We start from the raw sequence: 19,681 nt of genomic DNA, 5'->3' as shown, positions 1-19,681 counted from the left end.
TTTCATCTAATTTGTTGGTTACATCTCTCTATATTAAAAATAGATAAATTTGTAAATCAATCTTGGGTCATGGAAAATCTAAGCCAATGTTTTATTGGTCTGATTGAAGAGAACAATGTTTCACAGGTGGCTGAACTTATAGGAATAGATAAAGCCACTTGTAAAAGTTTAAAAAGGTTTGGAAATATTTGTTTTTTGGCAATTTCTTTGACATAATTTATATTGAAATCTTTTTTTTTTACTACTAAAAACATAAAATGCCACTCTCATTTTTGTGTCTAAGCTAATCTTTGAAATGTGTAGTAATTCCTATAATTATAACTATTATAATTAAATAATTAGTTATCATTAATCTTTCATTATCATTAATATTTTGCTATTTATACCTGTAAATTTATTGGGGTCAAAAAATGTTAATGCTTGCAAAATATTCTTTTTCTAAACAATTTGTCAATCATTGAACGAAAACTTTGTATTCCATACAACTATAGGGACATTTTCTGCAACTTCATTATCCAATAGTTCTGTTCTCCTGACATATTTTTTATCTTGCGTTTTCGTTGTTCAAGTAATTTAGTTTCATAATATTATTAATAATTAATATATATATATATATAATTAATTATATTAGTATTTTATGGCACGGTATTTATTTTAAAAATACATTGCGACTACCTACCACGATTTAAGATAATATCTACAAAAAAAAAAGACACTCAAGAGCATAGAGCAAGAGCACAGTTAGCCGAGTGCCCAGTCGGCGATCGCCGACTCGCCGACCTGGCCAGATCGCCACTGAGTGTTAGGAGTCATTACGGTAACCACCCTCTCATACTAAAATAAGCATTAGTATAGTATTTAGTTATTACATATGTATACATATTATATATTATAGTGACGTACACCATCTTACATAAATTTAAATTTAGTACACATGCACACTGTATAAACGACAGAAATAATCGTAACAACATAATACATTCTCTTCTTATTAGCCAAACATTTCACTTCTATTCTTTATTTTATAACATATTTATTTAGAAAACGCTGATATACGAGTAGTTATTTAGATTATAATAATATTATTATAATATTTGCAGATTGAAATACTAATGTACTTTCACTTATATTTTTTGACCACAATTCTAATTTTTTCATATCAATAATTTTAAATAGATTTAAGTAAGCTTTTTCGTTCATTCAACTCATCAAATTTTCTAATAATTAATGATCACTAGTTGAAAACAATATAATAATTGTATTAAACAAAACAAACTACGACAGATTTTCATTATGTGGAATCTTAAGGGAAACAAGGAAAAGTTCGAGAAATCGAGTTTTGTAAAAAACATTTTATAAATATTGAAAAAAATAGTAAATAAACTGAATGCTTAAATACATAATTTGAGTACTTAAAATACTAATGCTTAATACATTTTAATGAACTATGTATATTACATTACATTACATTACATTACATTACGTTACATATAACTAAATATCGCAAATTTTTTAGTGGTATCTCTAAATACTTATTTCCCAATTTTAATAAATATCTTAATAAATGGTGAGAATATTATTATTATTATAATACACACATATATTTTGCCTTTAAATTAAACTCATACTTTTTTGACCGTTATCGATTCAGTTTATAATAATAATCGTGTTAGGTAATGTATAAATATTTTATAAGACACACGAATAGTGGTGGTTCGCTGTAAACGGACTGAAAAATAAAAAGTATTGCATGCAAAGAAAATATTTTATCTATTCTCAGTTGGATGTCGCGTCATCTTGACGCGACAGTTTCGAAACATTTTCAAGTCTTATTGATTACATACAAAATTAATTGAAGTATTTTCTGATCGAGCAATGATATAATTGTAAAATAACACGCGTCGAATCAATTCGTCGAAATGTCGATACATCGAAATTTTACACGTCGAAAAGTCGTATGTCGTTTATCACTTACGGTCGTATATTAAGCCGTATATCAACTAGTCGGTACCACCTATAACGCGACACCGGTCGTAACGATATATGGGGTATAACGACGTTGATTACAAGTACCCGGCAAAATTCCGTTTATTTTAATATACAAAATAACTGGATGTAACGACAATATCGGCTAATACGACTTAAAAAATCGGTCCGCAACACACATTTTAATCGTAAATAACGACTGTATATTATTTTTTTCACAAATGATTGTCTAATATTATCGGTGTTATTACCAACAGATAGGGTATCTACTATCTTCACATAGTTATTTTGTAATGTATTACTATATTAGCTGCTTTCATACGTTTTTAAAATAGCATTTAAGCTATTAACAAGATAGAAGATGAGAAGTACATATACTGAGATATTACCACAAATCTACAAATATTGGTTTGATATTTTAGTTATGTTAGTGCCGTTGAACGTGTTTCATTAAAACGTTAAAATAAATAAGCGAAAAAATTTTTCTGTCGAAGAAAAAGCGCATATAATTTTTCGTTTGGATAATAATGAAAAAACAGTAATATTGTGACTGAATTTTGTGTAAGCCATTCTATGATATCTACAATATGGAAAAATCGTGATAAAATATAACGAGAATTCGAGTGCGAAAGATAAAACGTTAAAAAAATTCGTGGTAGTGATCATGAAGATATTGATGATGCTTTATTAAAATAGTTTACAACACAACGAAGTTTGAATATGCCGATTAATGGACCGATTCTACAAGAGAAAGCAAACGATTTAGCAAAACTATTGGGTAAAGATTTTTCATGTTCTTCATTGTGGGTTCAGCGGTTTCGGGTAAGACACAATATTAGTTTTTCTAAAGTTAATGGAGAATCTGCCAGTGTAAACCTTGAAGAAACAACCAAATGGATGGAGATGGTTTGGCCAAAATTGCGCGAGGGATATGATGATGCTGAAATTTATAATTGTGATGAGACAGGATAATTTTTTAAAATGCTACCTGACAAAACTTTTAAATTTAAAGGCGAGACTTGTTCTGGAGGAAAAATGTCTAAAGAGAGGTTAACCGTACTTGTGTGTGCTAATATGACCGGAACATCAAAAAAGAAACTTTTTGTGATAGGAAAATCGAAAACACCACGTTGTTTTAAAAATGTAAAATCTTTGCCAGTGATTTACGAAGCAAATAAATGTACATGGATGACATCTGAATTGTGGGATAGATTTTTACGAAAATGGGACAGTGAACTAAAAAGAAAGAGAGAAAAGATTTTACTATTAGTAGATAACTGTCCATCGCATACCAAGTTAAATGATTTGCATTGTATTAAGCTAGTTTTTTTTACCCCCAAACTGCATATCAGTATTACAACTAATAGACCAGGGGATCATAAAATGTCTCAAAACAAAATTTAAAAAATTGTTAGTTCTCAAAATGATTGATAATATTGAACACAAAAACGAAACCAAATTAAATGTCTTGGATGCTATTTTGTTGTTAACTTAATCGTGGAATGAAATAACAGTAGAAACTATAAAAAATTGTTTTTCTCATGAGGGATTTCTTAAGAGGACGTCGTACCGATAATTTTCATTGCGAAAAATATGTTTACTCAGACTGAAAATAAGTCCCTTAATATTGGTTTAAGAGAAAAAAAACTTATTATAAAATTAAAAGAGGACGATATTTCGGAGGACACCTCGGTGTGTTTTTTTTAAAATGTTGATATTTTGACAAGTTACAGTCACTTGAAAATATTAAAAAAGTTGTTATTTCTAAACAATATATTGAGCATTATACTAAGAATATCGAAAAAAATGCAACGGAGTGCCCTGCAGAATGTTGTTCTCTTTAAATTTTATCATGAGTGCTTTCACTCTAAAACCAAAATGTAAGGAGTTATTGAAAGTCTGCCTAAACGTATTTTGGTACCATAAAACATTCATTTTATTCTGTCCGGTGCTGCTCCAAGCGTGAAGCGATACCGTGAAAGTTGTCGTCGGCGCGTTCACCCCTCTCCTCTCCAACGCAACTTTGTGGACGTGTGTCGTGTTTATTTATTGATAATATTTTTAAACCTATTCTGCGATCCACAGCCGATTACACAGAAAATTATTATCGACAAGATAATACTTTTATATTATTGCTTCCATTCATAAAATATACTCAAACCATTATAATTATAAACCACACACGGGGTCATAATATAGATAGGTATAAGATTGATAGAAATATATTATCTTCAACGTCTAAAGCACGATTATCATACGTAACATATTATTGACAACCGCGGTCCAGACTTGTTTAGTTTATTTGAACATTTTTATTTTTTTATTTTACATGGCAAATAAAAAAAAATTTAAAAACAAGAAATCCTGTAGGCAAAATGGTGGTTGAAAGGTTGCTCTCAAAAAAATTAATAAACAAACAAACAGGTAAGTTCCATTTCTAAATATTTTTACTAGGTAAGTATTTCGCCTAACCAAGGAACAATTCTGTGGCACTCCGAATGAAGAATCTTAGATTAAAAAAATGTAGTACAAATTTAAAGTAAGTAACAATACATACAATATTTTTAAATTTATATGAACTCACATAAATACGGTAGGTACTTATGAATTTTTTGTTTTAATATGCTTCATATAGACATCGTCTAGTGAAATATTAGAAAATCAAAATAATATTGTTGTTTTTGGGTAAATCAATTTATTTTATTCATCCATGCTATTATTCTCAAAATTAGTGAATTATAAACATTAAAAAATATACTCGATAAAAAAGCTAAAAAAAATTGATACATTCTTCATGCATTCACTCATAAGTTTTATAACTAAAATTGCGAGTTTATTTAGTAGTTTACAATACAATTGATTTTTTTATTTTACTGTAACTCAAAAACTAACCATATGTTTGTATTAGTTATATACACGATTAAATTTTCAAAGTATTTTTTACTCTTTTTGAAAAATTCTTAAAAATTTTAAATAAGGTATCTTGTGAGTTGTACTTATCGTAATTAAAAAAAAAACCAAAAATTGTCAATCACAATGTTTCTTTTATTTAATAGTGATTCAATTGATCATCCGATTGAAAACAATGTACCATTAGTTGATATCTTAGACGACTCTGGTATTTCAAATAATAGTTTATGTGAGTCGATTACAAATTCGAGTTCATTAGGATGTTCTACGTCAACAAGGTTATTATGAATAATGATAAATCTAATATTACTATAGGGCAGTGAAGTTATGTTTATTTTTTCATTACGTGAGCTTGTTTCTTTACTCTGAAACGTTAAAAATTCACTATAATATAAAATATTTTTCTCTGATGTACCTACTAGTTTTTTTATAAGCAAGTAAAAAATTAATTGTTTATTTAAATTTTTTTTAATGCAATAAATTGAATGTGTTTTTCAATCAAACAACTTCACGACCCTTGATATGAATATAAAACTGTACCTAAAACTCGATAACTTTTAAAATTAAATTATAGCACTACTGATATTGTTTCACCAATTTTAACAAATTTGATAGTCACAAACGAAAATAAAGAAGATAGCATAAGTGGATCTCATAAACAGACTAACCATTTAGTTGAAAATAATAAGTACGTTTTATTTACGAATATTTTAATTTTATTATTAGTGCCAAACCTTTTATTAAATATATATACTTGTAGTACCTATGTAAGTAATATCAGTTTTAAATTTAATTATTTTAATAAATATCATTCAAACATTTCAAATACCTAAAAATCGATATAAAATCGATACTCAAAACTAATATTTAACTATTACTGATTTTATACTTTTATAGTATTGGAGGTCGAAGAATTGCAGATATTATGTATATATTTGATCAAATTAGAAGTAGTGACCACGGTGGAGGTTTAGGTTGTACTTTTATTGATTGCGAGTATATAAAAGAAATTCGTTCTGGGTACGCTTCAACGTGGATTTTTAAATGTAAAATGTGCTCCATTACAATTAGATTAGATTCGGAAAAAAATTGGGACTACATACCAATAAACCAAGCAGCTACTAATGCAAGCATTGGAATTGGAATTGGCTATTCACAGTTAAAATAATTTTCTGCTATTTTGGATATACCTGCATTTTGTAGTAATACATATGAGTCGCATTTTTCTAAAATGCAGGTATGGAAAAAGTATGGAAAAGTTGGCTATTGAAAAATTTGAAGAAGTGACAAATTTAAAAGTAAACCATTGCGGGTTGTTTATAGACAATATATTACCATATCTAGGTGCATCGCCAGGTAAATAAATTTAATTTATTTCAGATGGAATTATAGATGATAACACAATTTTAGAAATTAAATCACCTTATTCTGCTAAAGATTGTGCCAGTTTACAAGAGGCTATTCACATTGGAAAGGTATAAAGAGTACCTAAACCTATTTAATTTTGTAAATGTATACTGTATTATAATAATATCGATAAGCAACTGCTAACTGATATAATATATATTATATATTTACTAACTAATATATTATTAAATTATTTTATAGATAACATATTTAACTCAAAATGAAAATGGGCAAATATTATTTAAAAAAGACCACAACTATTTTTACTAAATTATCGGTCAGTTGTATGTAACAAAAAAACAGTATTGTTATTTTGTAGTATTTACAAAACAATGGGTATATATTGAGAAAATAAAATATGATCATAATTTTTGGCATGCAAATATGGAACACAAATTAAAAAAGTAAAGATATTTTTTAAATTATTTAAATAATAATTTATAATTTATATTTTTAATTAACATTAATTTTTTCTAACAAAATAATTAAATTGTATACTATAGATTTTACTGTGAATGTATTTTACCAGAAATCATAGACCCGCAATATGGAAAAAGAATGTCGAAAATTGATATAATTGAACCAAATTTCATTATAAAAGCACAACAAAAAAAATTGTTTAATGTTAAAAATATAAAACAACGTCATACATAACATGAATTATATTAAAAATATTTTAATTTTAAAATACCTAAATGTCTTTTTAGTATTACATTTGGTTGTGTTTAAATTAATTAATTATCAATATAGTTATAAGTATATAGTACAATAATATACCGATAACGAAATCAGCTTTATTCGATGTAAAATGGGTAGCTTGAACGCGTATAATTGTATTATTATTATGAAATTCGCTCACTACCACCTTTCATGAAATAATAATGCGAGCTTTCGCGATAAGAACTAGGTAGGCCGAAAGACCACGTTGGGCGAAAGACTATAACGTCGCGTGCATGCGGATCGCGAAAACACTTAACAGCGCGTTCTCTCGGCCGTTGCACGCGTACACGTTTTGGTAATACGTCCTCTTAATACAGTACAAAGTTCTTTTACTTCTTTAAAGATTCAAGACAACAATTTTGACTACCCAAACTTCGAAAATTTTGTAGATATAGACACTGAGGTAGCTACAACAGGAATATTAAGTGACGAGGACATAGTGAGTACAATATCCAAACCAAATGAAGAAGAAGAAGAGGAAATAACTGATGAAGATAAAGATTATTTAACCGTAGACGAAGCGTATAAATCACTAGAAAATATTGCTAATTTTTCATTACTAAATAATATTGACTTAAATCAACATTTTAATTCATTAAAATTCACTATACAAAATATGCTATTAAATGATAAATCAAAACAGCTAAAAATCACTGACTTCTTAAAATAATTGTGTAAAATAGAAAATGTAAAAAAATATATAAATATATTGTAAACAATAGTTTAAATTGTAAGTTAAGTATAATAAAATAATATATATGTATGTATTTGTAAAATCAAATTAAAATTACAATAATATACTTGTGTGGTTTAAAAATTCGTTTAACGAGTAAAATTCGAGTGTATAATATATTGATAAAAAAAAATAAATTTGGTTATAACAACATCTGATTATAATGATGTATATTTTACGATCCCTTGACAGTCGTTATAGATGATACGGACTATATTTCGATTCAACAATATTAGTTATCTTTAAATTTTGAAAATATTTACTGTATATTTACTAAGTACCTATTTGTATTAGAATTTTCAAAATAATATATAATTTCTGAAATATTTACGTAATATTTAAAATATAATTAGGCACATGAAATTTTCGACTTTTTACTATTTTAATTTTACTTTTTTAAATTAAAGTCTTAATACTTAAAATTTTTATATAAAACTTCTCATAAATCAAACTTATTTAAATGTAAAAAACATCGAAAATACATAAGTCACATTTATTTTTACTTATAAGTATTTAAATGTTCAAGTGTTATCTAAATTTGTTAAAAAACACGTAAATCTTCAATATTTTTGTAGTTAAAAAAGCATAAGGCTCTAAAATTAAAAACAAGGTTCTTCACAAGTTTTTTTTGGTAGTATAAAAAAAAGAGTTTAATTTAATTGCATTGCTGTAATGTATTGTCATGTTTAAAGATAAAGAAAACAATAAATTAAATGAAAATAATAAAAAAGTTATTTAACTGTCTAAAAATATTAATCGTAGAAACATAGACCAAATACTAGATACTTCAACTGGCATTATATACATAATATAATAATTTTAACGGTAGTTATTAAATTAATAAAAAATCAAAGTCCTAAATTCATATTTCATTTTTTTACTGTAAAATTATGTTAAACCGCCTTGATTGCGAAATCATTAAATAATTATAATATCAAGAATTATTTTTAGTGTGCGGTGAGACACATTTTGTGCAGTGCAACAAAAATTCTTAGTTTTTATTTTATATTTATTATATAGGATAATATAATTGTGTTAATTTCAAATAAAAAAAAATTGTGTCAATATTAATTTCCTAACTTTCGAAGAGCAAGAATGTTAGTAGAAACTGAAAATTACTATTTATATATTCATTATAAGACGTCAGCATTAGTAAATTGGGTTGTAAGAAAAGCAGTTATACATTTAATGAAAATGTAATATAAAAGGAATACTAATAGACCAAAAGGAAAGACACAGAATTATTTTAAAGGCATATTCAAAGAAGCAGATCAAATTACTTCAGATAGTGATAGTGAAGTAGAATTTAACTCTGAAACTGTCAATGGATTAATAAATAAAAAAAAAATTTTAAAATTGTTAATAATATTCATTAGTCTTTAATATACACAGGGTGATTTTTTTTATCATGAACCAGTTAATATCTCGGGAAGTATTAGGAATTTTAAAATATTTTTTTTTTTTTAACTTTCTAGGTGTTACAATTTTAATAATTTTAACTTCCTCCCTTATTTGATAAAACACTATCAACTTTTGATTTTCAAATGGCAATACCTATTTCCTATAACGAAAATTTATAAACATACTGAAAAAAATAATTTTAACGTTTACAGAATTTAATTTCAGAAATCCATTTGCGACTTATTATCGTTTAAATATTCGTTCAATTTACTGCTACTGTGCAATTTATCAAACCCAACGGTAAAAACCAGAAATCAAAACGGAATGATATCTCAATTTAACAATATCCATAACGATCATAATCGATAATAACTCTTGAATACCTAACAAGATAGATAAAAAATACTGTTGAAAAAAAAAATGTCCTATCAAAACTCCCACCAGTGTCAGTGAGCTATAAAGTATAAAAATAACATATTACAATTTACCATCATGGTTACATAATATATCACTGATTACTGATTCATGGTATACGTCGTATACTATACGATATTATCAAGTATTATCTTAGTAGATAAACGATAATAAATGCCAGTTAACTGTTTCCGAAAACATGTGGTTATTGGTTAATCGTTAATGTTAGTTTTACATTATCCAACATCGAATAAAAATTATTAACTAACTATAATTCTTTGAACGTTTAACCACAGAATACGTTTCAAGTAAATACTAAATTATGTATATTTAAAATATACATATAAGGTTTATACCAATTATTTCAATGCATATTATATTTTTTGATAGTGTTATTTTAAAAAATTTGAATTTCATTTAAAATATACTTTTATCCAATCAGCAATATGTATTATTATGTGTATGGCAATTAGATTTCATATTTTTCCGACAACTTTTTTTATATAATTTATTGATAAGTTCAATCTAAAATTAATAAATTTAATAAATTAAATCATTTAATTAATAAATTAATAATTAATACATTTTTTTTTTTTTTATTAAATGATTTATGTATAATATTATTAGCAAATAATTACCAGGGTTCAAATATTTTAATTCTAATTCAGTGGCAATTTGTATTATTGGTGTAATTAGTCAAAAATAACAGTGAACTATACGACTAGACACCTCAATTTGACCAGCAATTAATGCAAATTCATACTGCTTTTTACTGGTACCTATCTGATAACTATAAATTAATATATAAAATAAAATTGGAATAAAGGAATAAAATATACATGTTACATATGTATATCTATATTATATTATATTTTAATTTTTCAACAAGCTAAACAAACAATTATGTAAGTAAATTTTTTTTTTTAATAAATTATAACCAGGGTTAAAATATTTTATTGTATTTCAATGGCAATAAGTATGATTTATATAATTAATCAAAGAATACAGTGAACTATATGATTAGATAGCTCAATTTGACCAGAAATTAATGCATATTCACATTGCTTGCTACTAGTATCTTTTAAATAAACTAAACAATCTATTATGTAAGTATGAATTTTTTTATAAAATAAATAATTTGATGTTCATCATAATTTTTGTTTATTTTTTAGGAAATTAATTTCAAATTTCAATTGCATTTAGTAGTACTAACTTTTAATTCAAATATCTATAACAAGATTGGAAAAACAAATACAAATTGTTATTTTGGTTAGTCTCAGCATAGTAGATCTCACCTGATAACTTAATAAGTATGTATACATTTTTTTCATATAGAATATATCAATTCTATAAATAATTTAATGTTTTTTTTTTTTTTTAGTTGCATTCTGATTAAAAACAGTACAGCATCAAGACCAACTAACTACTTCTACATTTGTAAAAATTGTTGATAATCACATTAATAGTTAATCTTAATTGTATGTTTAAATAATTAGGTAAAGTTATTGGTACATACCATAAGTAGGGCTATGGAATTTTTATTAATCTAAATTGGCAAATAATTTTTTTTTTTAATATGAGTGTCATTTTCATGGAATACTAAAAGATTCTTATATCGTAAAATATTAATTAAAAATTAACATAATTTCAAAAATAAGTGTAAAAATGAATAATTTTTTAAAACATTCATAGCCCTAAACATATGTTGTACCCTAGAGCATATACTGTAAAGTATGTTGAATGTTCATTCAATTTTTATTAATTTATCTAGGGTAGTGGACATGTTAAGTGTTAATATTTTTTTATTAGGTATGACCTTACCCAAATCTTGCAAAAATTTTCACTACGGAAATTTGTTCATGCTCTAGTAAAATTATTGATAACTAATGTGTTTATTGCCTTTGATAATTTAGTATTGAATTAATGTCCATTATTTGGTCTATTCACGCACAAGATAGTTTTAATATAAAATGCAAATCATACATTATACAAAAAATATATCCCAGAATACCTTATAATTATAAATGGAAAGACGTGTAGGCACAATGTACAACGGACTCTTGGCCAATAACCCTGCATCAGAAAAAAAAGGACTCACTTCCTCGATGAACAAAATATTGTAATACCAGTATGATATAAGTTATTTGTCATGTCACTTAATTTGTGCAATTAAAATAACTTACCTACTCTATTATTTTTTAGTATACATAGATTGATTTGTAATTATTTATTTTTAATCAAAAGAAAACTTTAAATGAGAGGGACATAGTAAAAATATATAATTAAAAAAAAAAAAGAAATGTGTAAATAGATCATTAACTACTTTAGTCTTAGCTCTATACCCCGAATCCTAGTATATACTATGTCATATACATTTATATCTGCATATTTATTAATTATTTTTTTAAATACATAGGAATTGTTGGTTTACTTTGTTTTAAAATGAAAAAATGTTAATTGTTTAATATAATCATTTACTATAGTAATTAAAATACAACATATTGTTTTTAAAAAAAATATTTATTTTATAATTTACTAATTATAACTCATCAATCTAATATAAAAATATAAATTATATTAAATAAATAAATATGTATTCATAGGCGGCTCTACGGGGTGTGACTTGCCATACCCTAATGTGAATAATATGCATAAGAAAATTGAATAACTAATGTTAAGAATATATGTGCATACACATTAATTAAATTTTAGTTTTTTGTAAGTAATACTGCAGAAGGGCGGCGAAGTGGAAATTCGTTCCCCATGTCTTGTATTTTTTTTGAATATAATACATAGATTTATTTAAAAAATTTAATGTATAAATAATTAAGAATATAAATTACTAGTCTATCACTATAGTATGATAATAAATCCAATAATATAATTTGTCAATTAAGTCTTAGGTATCATTTTTGTTTATCTTCTTATATCTTAACATTTTTGGTTGTGGAACGAATAGTGGTATTATCTTCCACGGATATTGTTACGGTTATAGACATTTACAACCATAACTGAGGTATTAATAAGATAATGTAAAGTAACACTTATTTTACAACATATTTACTAGTTAGTCATTTTTTGGTGCATTTATGCATATTGTATATTTTTGTATTAATTAGAGCTATATAAGTCCTTAATAATTTTACTCATCTAATTTTTTTTTACAACATAACATCTGGTACTTTTTGTTGTGCATAGGTACTTAGTCATTTTTTTGTGAACACATGCATGCATATTTGTATATTTTATAGAGTTAGAAGTTCCTAACCCAAATAATAATCATAATAACTGACAATATGCCAAAATGAAAAAAATAAATTTGGAATTTGTTATTTGACTACTTACCAACCTTTTGTTTTCTACTTAGATACTTGTTAAATTAAGTTACCTATCTTAATTGTTTTTAAAGTTTTTAAAAAATAAATAATAGGTACTATTACTACTATGATAATTTGTTGTTTTTTTATACAGGATTCAGACTGAAGGTACAATTTTAATATAAGAACTATTTGTGTTTTTATTATTAATACTTATTTTATGTGCAGTAGGTTTTAAATACATTTATTTAGAGATGTTAAAATACGGTATTTTATTTATTTTTTGTATAATACCGTATTATACCAGTATTATATCTTATAGTACCTTGCAGTACCTTAAATTATAAGGAATTCAACAAAGCTCATTGTTAATTATGAAATATAAATTATTTTAAAATGGAATAATTGAAAAAAATGGCTAAAAAGTTAGATAAAATTAAAAAAAAACATAATACAAAAATTATTCACCAAATTAATATTTAGTCATGTTATCGATTTGCAATTATGGTATAGGTAACATACGTATATATTATTTACATAGAAATACATATTTTTCAAATAGGAATAAAGAGACTTGCTTACTACTTTTATAGTTATATACTATCTCATTGTACTAATTATTTATATTAAAAAAAACAGTATAAATTTAACATGGTTTATACATTATATGTATATTATATAATCTATAAAATTTGAAGATAATAAGAAATTAAAATACATTGTACACTATTTACTATTAAACCATTGAGTATGCAGAAATTTCAATGGGGGTTTTGACCCGAATCCCCCCCCTGGGTATGCCACTGTAATGAACTGTAAATTATTTTTAAGTTTGTATTGAAGAAAAATTAGTTTCGCCCCCCTGGCCTCAACTCAAATACGCCCTTGATACTGTAAGTGATCAGAATAAGTCTGAAATAATAATTACGTATATTTTTTACCAATCGTTATTTTACATCATTAACGAAGCCTTTAGTTTTAGATTTTAAATCATAACACGGTCTACACATACATGTTTATAGCATCCCCCTTACATTTTTAAAAAATAACTAAAAAAGGACAGGGCACACTCAAATGTAAAACTCTGGGTCCGCCTATGAATGTATTTGCATGATCAACAACTAATAAAGGCTTAAATAAATTAACAAATTATACAACATATCTTATTGAATATAAAACAAGCATAATATGTATAAACTATAAAATATTGGTTTTTTCAAACTGACAATTTTTGATATCTCTACCATAACACAGAATTGATTGAGTGATAAATATGACCATTGATTATGGAGAGTACTATCCATAATCAATGATATGAAATATTTCACACAAAAAATATAATTATATCTATTTCCTAAATTTAACCAATGGTACATTAATTTCAAACATATAAGAACAATAGTCACCTATTCTTGTATCTCATATTTTTTAATACAGTGGATCTATATAATATCAAATTAAATTAGAAGCTACCAAGACTTAAATATGATATTGCCTGAAACTTGAAAATCAATATCCTCATAACTATGTACATTTTAAGGGATTTGAATAGGCAACTTTTTAGTTACATTGCGTATCATATGTAAAACAAATGTGTATTGTGTAATCTACATGGTCGTCAGCGACGGCGATTTATGAACGACGATCCTGCAATACAATGACAATATCATATAAACATAATCATTTATTAATAAACAGTAACGTCGGTAACTGTAAGTCACTAACTATAAGAGTCCGGATAATAAACTATAAGCCTAGCAAACATTTAGATACTTGTGATTCGATTATAAAAATTTAAAAATGTTTGAACTCGGGAACTAATTTTCTTTCTTTGGTTAGGACTTTGGACATATTTTTATTTATTGACAATCATTATTTAATTTATTTAATAGAGTTAAGTACTTAATGTACGCAAATCACTCAAGAGTTTTGATACTTAAGAAAAAAGTGTACAGCACAGGATCACATCAGCTCCAAAAGTGGTTTTAAACAGAAAAGCCTACCTCCGATCCCAACTTAAATACTAAAATGTAAGGTGCAATTTTTTCTCTACCAATAATAGGAAGATTTAACTGGTGAACATATCCTACAGTAAAATAAAATGATTGGTAAGATTTACGTCAACTATTTTTTATGAGAAAATTCAAAATACACCCAAAATGTTGGCAGAATTATTCTTCTCGAATTGTTCACAAATATGTAAGAATAGAATACGTCATCAACACCACGTCGAGTACTGGAGCATGTCAACACTTTGTTTTGGACTTACTACTATCGTTCATAAACGGATTAATTTTAATTGTGGATCGACGCGGGTTAATTTATCTGTATCCGTCCGTCGTGTCAAAGTTTCTAATCGAAAATCTCGTAATTGGTGACCAATAGCCAAACGCTGTACCCACCGAATGCCCGATAATGACGTTCGACAGGTCAAACCAAAGCGAACGGTAAGCCAAACGCGCCCTAAACATTGATCGGGTCCAATCGGTGGTTAGCAACCGCAGAGGACGCCGAGCGGTTACGACCCGTACGTTGCCCAGGTCGGTGTGTCCGGCAACCGCTAGGCTTGCACCAGCGCACGGTACATTTTTCGCGCCGACCAGCGGATCCGGTATCTAGGGCCGTGCCGGGACGATGGTTCTCGCGCTGCGACACCGACCGCTACGGTGCACCGTTAAGCTTGCCGTACACGGTCCGGTTTGCCGGAGAGGTCGGACTGCGCAATTTAACCTGCACTGTTTTCCCCGATCGCGGCGACGCGATTTCACACACGCTCCGGTTCACCTGTACAGTTATGACTGCACGGGACAAAAGAATGGTTTTTCGATTATTTTCCGACCGTCTGTACAGTCCCCGAAAACTACGTGTACTTATCACATGCGCGTTCCGGAAAAACTATGCAGTCTGACAACTCCGGCGAACCCGATCGTGTATGGCTTTACGCGACGTCCCTTCGGTCGACCATAACCAAGGGTCCGCGTTACGGAACAAATACCATAGACAATCCGTCGCCGGAGTCTGCCGCCCGCACCAGAACGTATGAGCGAACACCGCGTGACTTACGTATAAAAACATAAAATTCCACTCACCGTTAAAACAGGAGTCGAAACCTTTTGCGGAAATTTCCGCGTCCGTCCGTCGGCGGTCCAACTTTACCGCCGTTGTTGTCGTTGTCGCCGTTCGCCGCGTCTCAGACGACCGCGACTCGTCGCAGCGGGTCCGGTGAACCCGAACGATCGCGGCGGCGGTGACGGTAGCCGCGCAAGTCCCGCAGCCGCTGGTGGCCGTCGGAAGCGTACCGTCGTGAGTGGGCGAGGCACCGGACGACGCAGCACAGCCCGCAGAAGCCGCACAGCAGAAGGTGCGCGGAGAAGAACCAGTAGTACACGTCGATGGCCACCGTCGCGATCCTGTGAACCAAAGCAGCCGCCGCAACGCAACACCGACCAAGCACAGTAATCGTGATCAGCGCCGCGTTATCGACGCCGACGGTACTGCGGCCCGACCGACCGATGATAGCGGGTGGGTGGGTCGATTAGCGATACCGACGATACGCCGACGTGATAACGTGCTCGTATCCGACGGTGGTGGTGCCGTGCCGGAGAGACGGTTAGCGACGCACGGACACCGACGACGTTATCAGTGTTACACCGATAACGATTTATGATAACCGAGGTATCACGTACGACGCGTGCCGGTGCCGTTTTTTTTCTCGCCCGCACCAGTGCATCTGCGGCGATGTCTCGTCACCGGGCCCGGGGACTCGAAGCGTTCGCCCGGGACGAGACCCTTTCGGTGAGTCCGCCCTCCGCCCGCAGTCTCTGCATGTGCATACCCGCACCTCGTCCCCGATCGAAATCCCGCCTTCGAACGTTGTTCTCGCACGTCCGGGGTCTGTCGTCGTTATTTTACTTTTACATTTTCCCCCCTTTCTGTTCGTCGGACACTTCTCAACTTAACAGTACTGTTATTGTGACGTTTTTCTTCCAAAGCCCTATCTAGGATTTATTAAATACCGTTCCGCAGATATTGATCAATATTTAGGCAAATAATTACAATCAAACAAACTTCGATGATCATGTTTATGGATCAGTTTACCAGTTGTATATTATTTGCGAGACCCAGGACGAAAATATTTGTACCGCCTTTTAGTCATTATTTCTACCTACGATATAACCAGATAAGGACATCTATAACTTTTATCACACAAACAATTTGTTAGGACTTTAGTGAGGTCACTAATTATAGTTAAAACTAAGGGGTAGTCTTTTAAATATAATAATCTTGGTAAAGAAAATAAAATAATTTTACATTACCTATACTTAAATAACATGTTTTTTTATTTATCCATCTATAAATCATAAATTTTTACTTTAACTGAATTGTACTTCTACATTTTCAACATTAAAATCCTCACTATCATTCAATTGGAAGTTTGCATTTATCTGACTATCAATTCTACCACCCTTGGCTATAGTATAATTTTGGTATTTTTTAAAAAAATTGAAAAGAGAGATTTTTTGAAGTTCATGTTGACGTTCTTTAATAATTTTATGTTTTCGTTTTTCTACACTACTTTTAAATTTTCGATATTGATCACGTAATCGATTATTCATTATAATATTATTGTATTAGTAACTATATCCGATTTAAACAGCAAATGAACAATAAATCTTGTGATGATATGAAATAGCAACTGCTATTGTTACTGGAAAAAAAAATCATAGTTATTCATTCGACAAAAATGTCGGACGGTGGTCACTACCCACATAACCACCGCTAATATGTTACAATTACAGTAATGTTATTATTGGACATTTTAATGTTTTTACGTTGAATCTACTTCGTTATTTTGATATTTACTAATTATATAAAACATACAATTTAAATGCGATGAAAATAAACCAATTTGATTACTTTTTTCAAACGCGAAGTCCCAAATTTAAGCTATAACAATAATAGTCATCAAGCTGTTACTAATCAATTTTAATTTAAGTTTAATATATTTTATTAGAAACTAAAAAATGTTTTTTTCTTATTACGCTCAAATTTGTTAAGATTCCCATTAAATTCCGATTCTATTTGAGTTTATAAATCCGTCAATGATTCTGTGCAATTAAACATTGTGAATAAACAGTGAGATTCTGCTATATGATTTATTACAGGCAATATATATACTATATACTGGTAGTATACATTTAAAAAGACAGAGTAGATATTCTGAAGCGTACAGCAACAATAATAATAAGTAAACAATTTATGTATTTGAAAATAATAATATTATACTCGAAATCAATCTTCCTTATCATAAGTTTCAAAATTAAAACAATCTTCTGCATTTTTAAGTCTGCATATATATTGTGGGTACTGTACAATTATACCATTAATTATTAATTAATTTTGACTTTGTATGACTTTTTTTTAGTAACAAAGGACTACATTTTATGTTATATGATTCTTAAAATATAATTTACTATTTATTAATTTTTAATCTTATTTTATTGTGTAATAGGTTAATGATAAAATGATATTTGATAGTTGATAATATTAATGAAATTTAAGTACCTACCATAGTTCACAGAATTGTTTATGAAAAGCTACATTTTATCATTTATTTTTCAAAGCATATACCTCACTCAGTACAAACAATTGTAATATTAGCTTTAATACTATTATACAATGGTAATATAATAAACATTTTAATTATCAAATTATGATATGCTGTTAAATATTTAATAACGAAAAAACATAAAAAACAAAATAAAACACAAAGAATATATTTTATTTTATTAATGGCTATTAATTAATAAATAAAATAACAAGTACTAATGAAGTGATGTAATAAAATTGTAATTTATATTAGAAAATCATACAAAAATTTAAAATGTATTTAAAAATTTAAAAAACAATATAGAATAGAACAAAAATCTTTACAATGTATAATACAAATAATAATTTGATATTTTATCATTTCATACTAGAAATACAAATTATCGAAATATATTAACAATATTTTTAATTTGTCATTTGATGATCAAATTTTTGTTAAATAAAATGAAAATATAAATTTATGAAAGTACAAAAAAAAAATGTACAATCGTAAAAAATTAAAAGTTTATGATTAACTATTATTCAAATTTAATCCAAAACCGATTATTTTTATAAATGTTTATAATATTTTTTTATACCTAAATTAACGATTTTTTTATCGCTAGGATAATTTTTTAAAACCGTATTATAAATTAAACTGATAAATTTAAATATTTAAATAATATGAATACAGTTCTAAAACATTAAAACCAATTACTTTATCCACCTTTGGCATGAGTCATTCTTATGCAGTTTTATAACATACTATATTTTATAACTAGTACAATTATACGTCTAATTTGTGTATACAAACAAAATAATGATTAATATTAACGATTACCTCATACTTGTATCAATTGTCTATAACTTTGTTTAGTTCTTTATTAAAATTATAAACATTTAATAAAAATATGAGATAATCTTACAATTTATAACTATTATTATTATTTTATAACTTAAAAAAATTAATTATAAATGGATGAATAGTAAATTTAATCATAATATGTTTTTAATTATCACTGAAAATTAGATTAAAATGAAATTAAAAAAAAATCTTATTAGGTTTTAAATATTTTTTATCATACCTATTAATAATAATTATAATCATAAACTTATATTTTCCTACAACAGTAGTCTAGTACAAATTATATAATAAATATTTATATGAAATATTCGATATTTTTAAAAGTGCTAATATAAACAA

The 19,681-nt window shown here is 27.8% G+C and overlaps 1 protein-coding gene across 2 annotated transcripts in view; it reads right to left on the bottom strand.

Moving 5' to 3' along the window:
- Window positions 1-16,446, bottom strand: part of LOC112692209 — a 53,803-nt gene extending 37,357 nt beyond the window's left edge. For both annotated transcript variants that reach the window (XM_025566810.1, XM_025566809.1), the window contains exon 1: window positions 15,978-16,446. The gene's annotated coding sequence lies outside the window, so the exon portion shown is untranslated. The remainder of the gene's footprint in view (window positions 1-15,977) is intronic.
- Between the last annotated feature and the right edge of the window lie 3,235 nt (window positions 16,447-19,681).

The sequence above is a fragment of the Sipha flava genome, unplaced genomic scaffold, assembly GCF_003268045.1.
Source record: "Sipha flava isolate LNK unplaced genomic scaffold, YSA_version1 71_pilon_pilon, whole genome shotgun sequence".
NCBI classification, from domain to species: domain Eukaryota; kingdom Metazoa; phylum Arthropoda; class Insecta; order Hemiptera; family Aphididae; genus Sipha; species Sipha flava.
This window is presented reverse-complemented; position numbering and strand designations above follow the sequence as displayed.